Source organism: Dipodomys merriami, unplaced genomic scaffold, assembly GCF_024711535.1.
Source record: "Dipodomys merriami isolate MVZ:Mamm:240054 unplaced genomic scaffold, mDipMer1.0.p SCAF_4, whole genome shotgun sequence".
Taxonomy (NCBI): Eukaryota; Metazoa; Chordata; class Mammalia; order Rodentia; family Heteromyidae; genus Dipodomys; species Dipodomys merriami.
In genome coordinates this window covers 28974905-28988354 of record NW_027205603.1, presented here as the reverse complement: position 1 = coordinate 28988354, position 13450 = coordinate 28974905, and the positions used below count along the sequence as shown (strand labels likewise).

Genomic DNA, 13450 nt, shown 5'->3' with positions numbered 1-13450 from the left:
CGTGACCCCAGGAAGGAGCAGCTTCAGGGGGCGACTGAGCCATAGTGCTCTCCAGAGTGGACTCTAAGGGGCGCTTCTTTTACTTTACACTTTGGCTCATCTACCGAGTGACTGAACCATGCACCTCCTTGAAGAATTTTGAAAAATCACCTCCCACTCTGTTTACTGGTGAACTAATCACCATGAAAAACTTACATCTTATAATTAAATGTGGCAAAGGATGTGATTTCCAATGTATTAGAAATGTTGAAGTATTTGTATTTGTAAATAAAATGCTTTACCTCACTTTTAAATGCATCCAGAACCAAAGCATGTCAGATTCATATTAACTGTTTCAAATCCTGGAACCATATATTAAGGAAAAGGTCAGAAATTTTATCTCAGCTCATTTTCCCTTTAAGACTTCTATCCTATTTCCTGCTTCTTTCACAATGTTAACCTAAAGTAATATATTCAAATATCTGAGAACTTTTCAATGGCTTCTCTTTGTATATCACTGAGAAATAAATCAATCTTAATATTTTAATTATTTCTATGATCAAATGACTTTAGATGTTAAAAATAAAACAAGATACTTTATTTTGATAATTATTAAATATGAAGACAAACTTCTGTAGGAAGTATATCCCTTGATGAGATATAGAGTTGGAGTTGTTAACTTGATTAAAGAAGGTAGAAGCTGGGAGGGGGAGGGGTTCAGGTGGCAGAATCCCCATACTGACAGGGGAAAAAGAGAAGCAATAGTTAAAATGGTTTCATTTTCTAATGTGAAGGAGGTTTTTATACTTCAAGGCAATGTGTTATACTACCATGTCTTTTTCTTGCTATTTGAGTTCAGAGTTTTCATGGAAGTAGCAGTAGGGTTGGAGCATGGTAGCTCATGCCTATAATCCCATCTATTTGAAAGTGGAGACAGGAGGATTAAGGTTCAAGACTAGCCGAGGAATAAAGTCAATGGGACTCATTTTCAGGTTTTGGAGCCTGGACTTCCTTCCTGGCAAATAGGTGCTCTCAGACACATTAGTTCTGGTTCTTTAAGGCTTGTTTAATAAACTTCAACTATTTTTACAATTATCTCTAATGGTTTTGATTTCTTTAAAAGAATGTAAACACAAGTATGCACTGTCGTTTGTATATACTGAAATAAAAGCTTAGTTGTTATTGGTTTTGTTTTTTTTTTTATCTTGTTATTCTGTCCCTAAGGCAGATCCAGAGTACCAACCTAGCCAAGTGATCTTCAGTAGATCCTTCAGTAGCAAGAGTGCTCATAAAGAGAAGGAAGGCTTGGCAAGACATAAGCTATCTGGCTTCTGATCACCTGGCCACCCCAGTAGTATATTCAGTAATTGACAGTAGTGGGGTATGGTTATCACTAGATACTTTGAAATGGAAGGTAGACTGTAAAACAACTACTATTTAAAAGCCCGTAGTTGTAGTATATGTAAATGGTGCAGCCACTATGGAAAACAATATGGTAGCTCTCAATAAATCAGAAGGACTCTACATCACAGCCAGATCTCTTCTTTGTAGACCCATACTGTAAATAGGAACCCCCACCCCAGGGTGGAAGGACTGCTCCAGCAACTGAAAGATTAGGCCTCAACCATGTGCCCTTTTCTCAGCCATCCCGGCAAATGCCCTATGGCTGTCTCCTGAGTTCTGATGAACTTACTTCAATAGCCAGAAAAAAAAATGTTGATAAGCCAGGTTTAACATGAGGATGTTGATTTATTCAAAGAGGGAAATAGATAACAGACAGGAAAACAAACAAACAAACACAAGCCTGTGGTTTGAATATGGTGTATCACTGGAAAATACATGCTGAAATTTAATCCCATTATAAAATATGAAGCGGGAGTGGGGAAGGGGGCCTTTACAAGGTGATTAGGGCTCTGCCTTTACTGAACATATTCGCACAATTAATGGGTTAGAGGCTTGTGTTGAGAGTGAGTTTGCTACTAAAAACACACACACACAAAACAAGTTTGGCTGGATTCCCCTGCTTCCCTTGCTCTGTAATCTGTGTGTGTGTGTGTGTGTGTGTGTGTGTGTGTGTGTGTGTGTGTGTGAAAGACAGAGAAAAGAGAGAGGGAGAGAGAGGGAAACAGAAAGAGGGAAACAGAGAGAGGAAGAGAGGGAGGGAGAGAGGGGGAGGGAGAGGGGGGGGAGAGAGAGAGAGAGAGAGAGAGAGAGAGAGAGAGAGAGAGAGAGAGAGAGAGAGAGAGAGAGAGAGAAAGTACATGTGCACGCCAGTCCTAGGGCTTCAACTTAGCCTGGGCACCCTATTCCTGAGCTTTTTCCCTTAAAGCTGGCATTCTACTACTTGAGCTATAGCACCTGTTCAGCTTTTCGGTGGTTAGTAAGACATCAGAATCTTATAGACTTTCCTGAGATCTGGCTTCAGATCTCAGCCTACTGAGTGGCTGGGATTATACGCATAAGCATATACCCAGTTTCCTGTGATGTCATGATTTTCTCAGGACTCTGGCAGAAAAATGTTGGACAAAGCTGCTGCCCTTATATTTTGGACCAGAACCAAAAACTACACTAAGCCTGTTTACAGCATGCCTAATCCATGGCTTATGATATTATCTACAATTAGGCTACTATGATCAAGAGCTGGAAAACAGGCTACTGGATACAAAATTTGTGAAAGTGGTTTTGTAGGTGCTGATTTCAAACAATTTTTTTTTTAGGGGAGGGAAAGCCACCACGGAAAACAAACACACATGGTAAAATATCCATTGTGGTTGCTGGAGTTAGAAACCCTCCAGACTGTTAGCCATGGGGCTCAAGTGATAAAATTATAGCCATATATTGCAGTATTATAAATTAGATTAGGAAAGATGTCACTAGCCAAAGCAAACTGCATGGGTGGGAGTTGGAGAGAGAATTCGAGATGGCCAAGTCCAAAGTGGACTCGCTGACATTTCAGGTGGTTCACTAACTGCTATGTGCCCTTCAAAATTTCACTCCAAATTACTGTCAATGAAGTTAATAAAATCTCAGTCTATTCAACAAAAGAAGCACCAATCTGTGCTTTTCCATTGGGTCAGGGAAGCCTGGCTTTATCACATACATGCTTCATGTCATTTAGGGCTGGATGCTATGTTTGCTTAAACTAAATATGCAAAAATTTTATGAAGATTCTCTATCAGCTTTTATAGCTAGAAATCTTGCATTGAACACAAGCCCTAAAATGAATTGATAAATACCTTCAGGTTTAGTAAATCAATTTTAGTCTGCTTTATTTATTCCCCAGAATATGACTCTTTTCTCATTTTCTTTTTAAAAAAATATATACTATATTTTCATTATATCAAATAGCAAAAACAAAGACTTTTCAAAATGTATTTCCAAAATTTGAGATGAAAAAAATGGCATAAATATTTTTGTATGTGTTACTTTCCTAAAGTTTATGTGTCCAGCATGAATGTGTATGTGTTTGAATTTATAGGTAATAACTTATCTTGAATAAGTTTTAAGAAAATTCCTATTGGCTAGAGCCATGGCTCAAATGGTAGAGCACCTGTCTAGCAAGCATGAGCTCCTGAGTTCAATCCCTAGTACCATGAAAAAGTAAAAAAATATATGCTATACATATTTCTATAACATCATTCAATTTAAGAAGTAGAAATTTTATTTTACTTATATGCAAAATTAATAGGGACTACCTAAAATGTGTGATAAATCTTGCATTTGTGAAAACACACTATGGCTTATCCCTGATCAAAGGACAGGGGAAGCAATGGGGTCAAATTTAAACTGGGAATTAAATTTTTAATTTTTTTCACAAGGTCTAAAATTTACCAAAAGGTAATTCAGCTAATTGTTATTTCTACTCCTGTATGCTGAGAAGTCTGTTCTCTACCTTATTATGCAAATGTATGCAATAAAACTGACCAAGGTCCTAAGAAAGGGAGAATTAGTCTGGGAAGGTGGCTCAGTGGTAGAGCGCTTGCCTTGCATGCCTAAGGCTCTGGGTTCGATTCCACAACACCACATAAGCAAAACGAAAAAAGCCGGAAGTGGCGTTTTAGCTCAAGTGGTAGAGCGCTAGCCCTGAGCTGAAGAGCTGAGGGACAGTGCCCAGGCCCAGAGTTCAGGCCCCACAACCGGACCCCCCGCCCCCCCCCCAAAAAAAAAAAAAAGAAAGGGAGAATTAGTGTTTTGTTCCTATGTTTAAAGAATACTGAAGCTTGATACAATAGGAGTTTTTATAAAGTCACCTTCCTTGGATCAAGTTGCTTTGTGACTTTGCCTACATGAGCTCTGTCTCTACCGGAGTCATAGATTTTTTTTCAGTTGAATTTGCAAACAATTATGGTTGAGAAATGATCCATCCAACATCCCTAAAGCATCCCCTTTGCTGTCTTTAAATCCTCTGTGCTTCCTCCATCAAAAATGGGATGAACTGGGGCTGGGAAGATGGCTCAGTGGTAGAGTGCTTGCCTTGCATACATGAGGTCCTGGGTTCGATTCCTCAGCACCACATAAGCAAAAAGAAAAAAGCTGGAAGTAGTGCTGTGGCTCAAGTGGTAGAGCTCTATCCTTGAGCTGAAGAGCCGAGAGGGACAGTGCCCTGGCCCAAAGTTCAGGCCCCACGACCGGACCCACCCCCCCAAAAAATGGGATGAACTATTGTGTCTCAAAGTGAGGTGGTCCGCATGCAGCTTCACAGTATTGGATGGCAAAGCCCTTTACCTTCCTTAACATTTCAAAATGACACTGAGATCACACAGGCTAGAACCAGAGAGCCAGAGTCAAACTAAGTTGCCAGAGGGACCTTCATCAAAAATGTAGGGGCAATGACAGGATTTCTTTTTCCAGGTAGTAAAAGACAGTCATTCATGATATGAACTTTGCCAAAGATGTAGTAACATAGGGCAAGCATTACACAAATGCTCTGGTGGGAAGGAAGGGAAGAAAGAAAAAGGAAAAAAGGAGATAAAGAAGAGAAGACAGGTGGGAAGGCAAGAAGGCAGGAAAACAGAAAGGCAGCCAGGCAGAAAGGCAGGCAGAAAGGAAGGAAGGAAAGAAGGAAGGAAGGAAGGAAGGAAGGAAGGAAGGAAGGAAGGAAGAAAGAAAGAAAGAAAAAAAAAAAAAAAGAAAGAAAGAAAGAAAGAAAGAAAGAAAGAAAGAAAGAAGGGAGGAAGGGAGGGAGGGAGGGAGGTAGGAAGGAAGGAAGGAAAGAAGGAAAGAAAAGGAAGAAAGGAAAGAAAGGAAAAAAGGAAAAAAGGAAGAGAAAAAGGAATAGATACATGAAAAGGGAAGAAAATGGAGAAGAAAACTAAATTCAACCATTTTGCTAAGGACTTAAAGGATATTTAATATTTCCAGATGTCAGTAAAGAGAGAAGCAAATTGTTTAGTGGTCCAGTATCTGCTCACATGTCATGGTTGCACTCAAGACTAAGTATGACACATTTGGTATAGTGAACAAATGGGATTTTTTTTGACCAATGCAATGGCCATCTACAGTATCCATAAGGTACCACTGCTCTTGTTCATCCAATACTCAGAAAGAAATGTCACTTAAAAGACAAGGGACTAGTTTTAAAGGTAATATAGTCAGGAGGCAAGAAGGTAAAAGACACAAAGCCCCAGCCAGCATGGGCTGGTATTTGATGTGGAATTTGGATCTCTGGATCTCAGTCAGGTTCTCAGTTGCTAAACCTGACCATTTGGGTTGGACAGGTCCTTGTCTTGCTCCAGCCCCTTTCTTGCCTTTCAAAATAGGACAACTAGTTTCTGATAGGGCCTGTTTTCAGGAGCCAGAAACTCATTTCCCAGATCCAATGGACATGAACTCTATGAAGTTCTGTTTTATGCAATTTTATAATGAGAGGATATTGCAGAAATAGAAATAATAGATGAACTAAAATTGAACTAACAAAAGATGGGATTATTAGATAGATATTTTCTTAAGGAAAAAATAGCTCCCACAAATTGCAACAATTGACATTTGCTAGTGTATGTGAACAGATCTATGTAAGTATTCCATGTCATTAAACTCTTTAATAATCCTTCAAGCTAAGGATTATGATTCTCAGTTTATGCATAATAGACTGGATTTCAGAAAACCACAGTATTTGTCTGAATTTATACAATTGGCAGATACCAAGCCAGATGTCAAGTTCAAACATTCCGGTCCTCCTGAGAGGAAGGGTAAGGTGAGAGTTAAAGATCCCTGGTCTGGAGAAGTAGGTCTCATATGAAAGCTAACAGGAAGGAAGATGTGGCCTGGAAAGAGAACGAGATCCAGGATACCATATTATATTTATGACATATCTCCTTAGGTTTCTCTTGGATCTGATTATTTCACAAAACTTCCTAGAATTTTGTGTATGGTCAGGAATATTTGTAGAAATGTTTAACAGGAAAAGAAAAGAAGATCTAAGAAAATCTTATAGCTAGTCTAGTGGCAAAAGACTGAATGAATGCCTTCCACACAAAATCAGGAAAAATGTGAAGATGTCCATTTGTATCATTCCTGTTATATACTCTACTTGAGATTCTAGTCACTGTGACAAGAGAAGAAGAACTAGAATGTACACAGATGAGAAAGACAAAGAAAGCTGTACTTGCAAATGAGAACCATGTAGAAAATCCCAGAATCTACCTCCAAATATTTGATGGAACCCAGCTAATAAACTTTCTGTAAAAAAGATTAATATACTGGGGCTGGGAAGGTGCCTCAGTGGTAGAGTGCTTGCCTTGCATGCATGACTCGTTGGGTTCAATTCCTCAGCACCACATAAGCCAAAAAAGACAGAAGTGGCACTGTGGCTCAAGTGGTATAGTGCTAGCCTTGAGCTGAAGAGCTAGGGGACAGCGCCTAGGCCCAGAGTTCAGGCCCCATGACCGACAAAAAAAAAAGATTAATATAGTAAAGTCAATTTTATTTACTCCATGAATAGGAAATTGAAAAAAGTCATTCTTATAGCATTAAGCATGAAATAACTATGAATGAATCTAACAAAATATATACCATGTTCATATTCTGAAACCTATGCAACTGATGAGAAAAATTGGAGAAGGCCCAAATAAATGTGAAGATTTATACCATGTTCATTATTAGAAGTATTAATGTAGTTAAGGTAACCATTCTTTCTAAATTGGGCCATGGATCCAAAGCAATGTTTTGTTAATTTGTGGAAGAAAAGGGTTGAGGGATTCATATTCTTGACTTCATGATCCAGTATAAAGCCACAGTAATTAGGACAGCAAGGTAGTGGCCTATGGACAGAACATATGGATCAATGGAACAAAATAGAATCCAATTGATTTCAACAAGGTCAACAGGACAATTAAATAAAGAAAGGATTGTATTCTCAATTAATTGTGTTGAAACAAACATTCATAAGCAATAAACAATCTCAATCCTTACCTCATACCATATAGAGAAATAAAATAATAGTGAATCAGACTTAAAAGTAGAAGTTAATATTTAAAATATGGAGAAGAAAGCACAGGAAGAAGCCTTGAGTAGCTTGGATTTCAGAAATATTTCTTAGACAAAAAAAATACAACATAGCTGGGCACCAGAGGCTCATGCCTGTAATCCTAGCTACTCAGGAGGCTGAGATGTGAGGATTGCGGTTCAAAGCCAGCCCGGGCAGGAAAGCCCGTGAGACTCTTATCTCCAATAAACCACCAGCAAACCGGAAGTGGCGCTGTAGCTCAAGTGGTACAGTGCTAGCCTTGAGCTGAAGAGCTAAAGGACAGTGCCCAGGCCCAGTGTTCAAGCCCCACAACCAACAACAACAACAAAAATGTATGACATAAAAAAGGAAAAAAAAAAAGATAAATTGGACATCTAAAACTGCTAACTTAAAGCTGTAGGTCAATGGCTCACATTGTAATCCTAGCTACTCAAGAGGCTGAGATCTAAAGCTAGGCTGAGCACAAAAGTCTGAGAGATACCACTTCCAATTAAACAGCAAAACTGCTATCTCAGAGGTGTGGCTTGAGTGATAGAATATCAGTCATGAACAAAAAAATTAAGTGAGAGTGCAAGATGCTGAGTTCAAGCCCTGATACAAAATTTCAGCTTTGCCAAAGACCTTTGAAAAAGATAGGGTAAAGACTCAGAGGAAATATTTTGCAAGCTATTTCTGATCAAAGTTTTGTAAAATAAATAAATAAGTTATATATATATATATATATATAACTCTTACGCCATACTAAGAAGACAACCAATAAATTTTTCTAGTGGATGAAAGATTTGAACAAATATTTCAACAATGACATAGAGATGACAATGAATACTTGAAGAATGCTTAACATTATTAGTCATCAAAAAATTCTAATAAAAGCTGGGCATGGTGACTCAAGCTTGCAATCCTACCTATTCAGTTGGTTGAGATCTGAGGGTTCAGAAGCATCCTGGGCAGGAAAGTCTGTGAGACTCTGATCTCCAATTAATTACCAAAAATCTAGAAGTCAACCTGTGGCACAAGTAGTAGAGTACTAGCCTGGAGCAAAAAGGCTCAGGGAGAGTGCCTGACTCCTGAGTTCAAGCTACACACACACACACACACACACACACACACACACACACAACCATGGTAGAATACCAACCAAGCACCTAGTAGAATGACTAAAATAAAAACAAAACAAACAGCACATCCTGTGTTTAGTGAACATATGGTACAAATAGAAAATCATATTTTAGATGGAAATAACAAATGGAATAGCTTCTTTGGAAAATGCTCTGAAAATTTCTGAACAATATTAAACATTCATTTATCATATGACTCAAAAGTCCCACTCCTGTATTTACTCAACTTGAATGAATATATGAGTTCACTGAAGACCTTTCCATTCACATTCATAGCACAGCTATTCTTAATAGCCAGAAACAGGAAACAATTCAAAGGACCACTCAATAGTGAAGGAATAAACAAACTATAGTGCATCCATACAATGGGAGATTGCTTAGTGATAGAAGACAATGCATATGGCTGGACCTAAAAGCATTTTGCTGTGTAAAAGAAGTCAGAAAAAAAATTACTTTGGAATGATTATGTTCAACTTAAAATAGCATACTTACATATATTTTTTGCTTTGCTTTTGTCAGTTGTGGGGTTTGAACTCTTCAGCTCAAGGCTGGTGCTCTACCACTTGGGCCATAGCGCCACTTTCGGTTTTCTGAGTGGTTTATTGGAGATAAGAGTCTCACAGATTTTTCCTACCCAGGCTGGCTTTGGACCACGATCCTCAGATCTCAGCCTACTGAGTAGCTAGGATTAAGGTGTGAGCCACCAGTGCACGGCTGAAATACTTATATTTTATATACCATTCTGGAAGTATTAAAGCTAGAGAAACAAATCAATGTGATCAGATGCTGGTGATGGCATCAGGGGTTCTTGCATGTTGTTTGTGGTGGTGAGTACACAGCTGTATTTGCTTTTCAAAAGTTATTAAATTGCATTGTACATCTAAAAAGTATTTATTACTATATGTAAATGACAGCACAATAAACTGATTTTTATAACAAGGGAGGAAATTTTTATCACATGCTACAACAAGAATGAGCTTTGAACACATGAAATAGATAAATTAAAACCCAAAGAGAGACCAATCCTCTGTGATCCCACTCACATGGTCCTGAGCTGTCAAATTCATAAGGTATGAAGATAAAGATCGGAGTAAATGAGCCAGGCACAGGTGGCTCAGGCCTGTAATCATAGCTATTCAGGAAGCCAAGAGCTAGAAGGTTAAAGTTTGAAGCCAGCCAAGCAGAAAAGTCCATGAGAGTCTATGGATTCTTCAATTAACCAGCAAAAAATCAAGCTAGAGTTGTGGCTCAAGTGGTAGAGTATCAGCCAGGGACAATAAAGCTGAATGAGTGTGAGGCCCTGAGTTCGAGCCAGGTTCAGGTACCAAAAATTAACAAGGGGAGAATTTGAGGATGTTCACAGTGCAACTAACTGCTGAAATGGAAAGAGAGAAGATAAAATAAAGTTCAACTTGTGGGGAAAATTTTTCTAAAGATCAATAAAGTTTGAGAAATGGGAATACTTTGCAGAGGGGAAGAAGAAGAAGCAAGAATACGTGTATATTCTGCCTACTGGAAAGCCAAAAATATCTACATATATATAATATACATATATATATATATATATGGAAAGTCATTTTATATAAATACTGGTAAGTTAAGAACATAAAGGAAGATATTTTTAGTTTTTCAGTGCTGTGGATTGAACCAGAGTCAGAGGCATACTAGGTAAGCACTTTGCTATTGAGCCAGCCCTAAGAAGATACAAATTTTACCCCAAAAATTATGCAGTTGAGTCTTTATTCTAATTTCCAAAGCTATAGCCTCTGCCTAATCTAAATGACTTTTTTCATGTTTCTAGAATAATAAAATAACATTAAGAAATATATTTAGAGAATAACATAAGAAAAATTGATTCATATATTACCCAGTTTGGTCAATTCTTTCATTTGCTTTGGTGATAAATAAATACATTCGTTAGTTAATGCACAATGTGGCATATAGCCCCTATTGACCAAATATAACATTCCACCAGACCTGGGACTTGACCGACAACAGAGGTGAAATTGGAGTACCGAAAACAAGATAATCGAAATTTGAAAAGAGGCACCATTACTAAAAAAGAATATGGAAAGAAAGGAGAATGGTAAGACATGAATTATGAAAAAGTGGTGAATAAGGAAGGGTAGGCTAACTGGTAACAGTATACTAAATTCTAGATATCTAGTAGTCTATAGAAAGCAGAATTAAGTTACATAATTTCAGCTTTACATGTCACTTTGTTAGAAGCACCAACAGAAGTGATAACTAGAATTCTATAGCTAGACCATTAAGAAGGAAATAAAGCTTGTTATAGTGGCTCACATCTCTAATCCCAGCTGCTTGAGAGGTAGAGATAGGGAAGATCATAGTTTTAGACTAGCCTAGGCAAAAAGTTTTCAAGACCTCGTTATTCTTAGCCTCAGAGAGGATTGATTGTGATCCAGGTTGAGCCAGGCAAAAGCAAATTTTCTATCTGAAAACTAACTATAGCTAAAAAGTACTTGGGGGTATGGTTCAATTGCCTAGTAAGTGTAAGACTTTTGAGTTCAAACCCCAGAACCACCCCCGCCCCGCAAAAACAAAAGACAAAAAGCAGTCTTTATTGAACAAAAATGTCTAGCTAAAAAGCTACTGCTTAGCAAGAGTGACTACAGAGGACTTACTGATACCATGACACCTCAGAACTTTAGAAACTTGGACTTCATCACAATTCATGGAAATTTAACTTTGCAGTTAGTGAAAACATTTGCCAAGGAAACTTGAAAAAAATAATTCCAGGAAAGGTACATCCTGCCTTGAAGGGTAGAGTCAACACCATGAAGAACTTTCACAAAATCATGTATAACACTACTATTAAAATACCAATGGAAACTAGGGGCTGGTGGCTCATGCTTATAATCCTAGCTACTCAAGAGGCTGAGATTTGACAATTGTGATTCAAAGCTAGCCTGAGCAGGAAAGTCTGTGAGACTCTTCTGACCAATTAACCACCAGAAAACTGGAAGTAGAGCTGTGGCTCAAAGCGATAGAGCTCTAGCCTTGGAAACAAAACTTCAGAGACAGTGCCCAGGCCCTGAGTTCAAGCCCCAAGACTGACAAAAAAAAAAAAACCTCACAAAAACAAACAAACAAAAACCACCAATAGACAATAATCAGGGAGGATTCTTGTCTTCTTTTCATGTGATCAACATGACATTCCAAAGTAGCTAATGTCACATGTCTACAGACAGATAACTTGATACTCACCAAGTAAAACAATCAGATGTATTCCAATCTTTCCCTTTGTAGTAATAGAATTATTCTATGTACACAAAAGCCAAAAAGTATATTTCTTCAGAGTATTCTATGTCTTATTTTCACTTTCTCACCAATTAAGAAAAATTTATGAAATTTTAATAAATCAGTACAATCTGTTCATCCTTTAGCAAATATTATTTCAAATGTATTTTAGCTATACAAGGATCTTTCTAATGGCTTTCTTAAATATCTATCTACCCATAGCTATAACTACACAGATTTTTAAAAAATTCTTCATAGTAGCCATACTAAAGAATTCAATCAAATTAGTTTCCTAGGATGGTCAGTTTATAATAAAAGCATTTTATGAAAATGTCACAATTCATGGCAATCTAACTTTTCAGTTGGTGAAAACATTTGCTAAGGAAACCTGAAAAAATAATTTATGCATTGTCTTACCACAATGTTGCTGCTATCACTGATTTCTTTTCTTTTCTTTTTTTGGGGGGGGGCAGTACTGGAGTTTGAACTCAGGGCCTCATATATGTGCAAATGTTGCTTTACCACTCAAGCCATACCTCCAATATGGCATTTTACTGGTTTATCAGAGATGTTGTCTCAGGCTTTTTGCCCAGGATGACTTCAAACTTCTATCTTCTGAATCTTGGCCTCCTAAAAATCTAGGATTACAACTGTGCACCATTGGCATTCAATTAAATTGTTTTGATAAGGAGACAAAATCTGAGTTGTTGTTGTTTTTAAAAAGATTGCTGCTGTTTTCGGCAGCACATTTGTAACATTTGGAATGATACAGAGATTAATATGGCCCTTGTGTAACAAGGACATGCAAATTCATAAAGTACTCCATATTCTGATTTTTTTTAAATGTACAGCATACTCAGGCACTGGTGGCTCATGCCTGTAATCCTAGCTTCTCACAAAGCTAAGACTGAGGGTCACAGTTTGAAGCCAGCCTCAGCAGAAAGGTCTGTGAGAAATCTTACCTTTAATTAACTAGCAAAAGCCATAAGTGGAGCTGTGGCTCAAGTGCTAGAGTATCAATGTTGAGTGAAGAAGCTAAGGGAGAGCACCCTGCCCCTTAGTTCCATTCTTATTACAGGCATAGAAAAAAAGAAAAGAAAAAAAAGAAAGAAAGAAAGAGAAAAGACAGCATGTATGCACAATGGAGTATTATTTGGCCATAAAAAGAGTGAAACTAGGTTATTTGCAGGAAAATGGATAGAACTACAGATCATCATGTTAGGTAAAATAAGTCAGAATGAGAAATACAAATACTACATGTTTTCTCCCAGGCCTAAAAAAAAGAAAAAAAATTACCCAACTGTAAAAGAGGAAGGTTTTAGGAAGTGAGGGGATTTTTTTTGGGTGAGAACCAGTGGTAATATGAAGGAGACGGTAAAGGGAGTGAATATTATTAAAATATTTCATATGTATGTATGAAAATAGAATCATGAAACTTGCTAAAATTGTTCAAAAAGGGGGTCGAGAAATAAGAAAGAGCAATCGACGGGTGAATTTTATCAAAGTATGAATATATGGAAATATCACAGTATATATATATATATGTATATATGGAAATATCACAGTAAAACTCATTTATACAATAAGGAAAAGGAGAGGGGATGTGGGCCATGATAAGGTTCTAGAT

At 37.6% G+C, this 13450-nt stretch overlaps 1 non-coding gene across 1 annotated transcript; it reads left to right on the top strand.

Moving 5' to 3' along the window:
• Positions 1–12552: 12552 nt before the first annotated feature.
• On the top strand, positions 12553–12655 carry LOC138806379 (U6 spliceosomal RNA). The gene has a single exon (XR_011365828.1). It is a non-coding gene; the product is annotated as a U6 spliceosomal RNA (small nuclear RNA).
• Positions 12656–13450: the final 795 nt, after the last annotated feature.